The following is a 1,541-nucleotide window of genomic DNA, read 5'->3' as shown; positions in this document are numbered from 1 at the left end:
CTTCATACCCGAAGGTATAAATAGATGCATATAGACATAGAATATATACCACAAGTCATATAGTAATTTCCAACTCCATTAACAACAACAGCTATCTCATAAACCCGACTTCTACTTTAAGATTCCATTATATCAATCACCGCGATAATGTCATCATCAAGACATCAATAAGTAACAAACAATCACCCAATCAACCACTACAATGCACTAGCACAAATCAACAACTGTCTAACAGTAATATTCCTATACCCGGTTATCAATTTTAACCGTTAATATCGCTAGTCTTCGGAAAATCCGAAACCTAACCAACATTACTCAAAAAAATTGCTAACTTTCCACCAATGGGTTTCTCCTGTTTTTAGCGATTTAATAAGCATGAAAAATTGCCCAAAAAGTGGCAGCACTGCCGCTCGCTCCGCCGGCTGAGGCGGTCGGCCGGCGGCCAATCTCCGGCCACCCCCAATTGTCACCAAAATTTGACAAAACCTTCCTCTCAACATTTCGAACAACTTTCATGAACAACACTAAGCTCAATTCTAGCTCTAAACAGGTCAATCAAATCAAAAACACAATAAAGAACCCTATAGCTTCAATTATACATTTCACCCTAACAAGATCAAATTAGACCGATTCCTTTTGAGGGATTACTCACCTTGATGAGGGCTACAAGATGAGCCAAATATTCCAACATATAGTGGTCAGAGGAGGAAACTCCGGCAAGAGAGCTACCGGCGTCTCCGGCGAGCTTCCTCTCAAACGACGGCGTTGCACGACCAGTCACCGGCCCAGAAAGAGAGAGGGGATGGCGGGGGTCCGAACGGGACCAGTCCGGCGATCTCTGGTGGCCGGACGGCGGCAGGTGATGGTGGTGAAGCCGGCCGGTCCGGGGAAACTCGGGAGGGAGGAGAGAGGAGGAAGGAAAGAGAGTAGGCGGGGGGGGTGGTGTTGGGCTGTTCCACACACCCGGTCCAACTTTAATACCCACATCCAAAATGAAGCCTATCAAAAATTTACCCCCAACCAATATAGTAACTTTCGTTTTTTAGACCATAACTTCTTTATAGAAATCCGATTTAAGCGTGCCACGTGTCCACGAGCTCGTATTAACTTTCTCTACGACTTCCATGAAGGAAGTTTTCCCAAGTTATCGACTTAACGAAAAGTCAACTTTCTGGGTCCTTTACGGTAAAACGGTTGCAAGAAACAATAATTGAAAATTTACTGTAAACTTTATGAATTCATAGAATATAGCTCGTCGCTCCGGAAAATAATCCGGGCATACTAGTGAGCTCGTATAAACGTGTACCACGACTTTGGAGTTTTTAATCCGCTATTTACCGTTTTCAGAAAAACTCGAAAATAAACTCGAGCAGTCACTATTTAAATCCCCAAACGCAAATAAAGAAAATCCACGGAAGTTCATGACCCCAAACAGTAACCTTTTAGGTACGGGGTATTACAGATAAGGAGAGCTCGGGGAAGAGTTCGGGAGAAAGAGAGAGAGAGAGAGAGAGAGAGAGAGAGAGAGAGAGGAGGTGGTG

The sequence above is a fragment of the Fragaria vesca genome, linkage group LG3, assembly GCF_000184155.1.
Source record: "Fragaria vesca subsp. vesca linkage group LG3, FraVesHawaii_1.0, whole genome shotgun sequence".
NCBI lineage: Eukaryota > Viridiplantae > Streptophyta > Magnoliopsida > Rosales > Rosaceae > Fragaria > Fragaria vesca.
Note: the sequence above shows the minus strand (reverse complement) of the source record.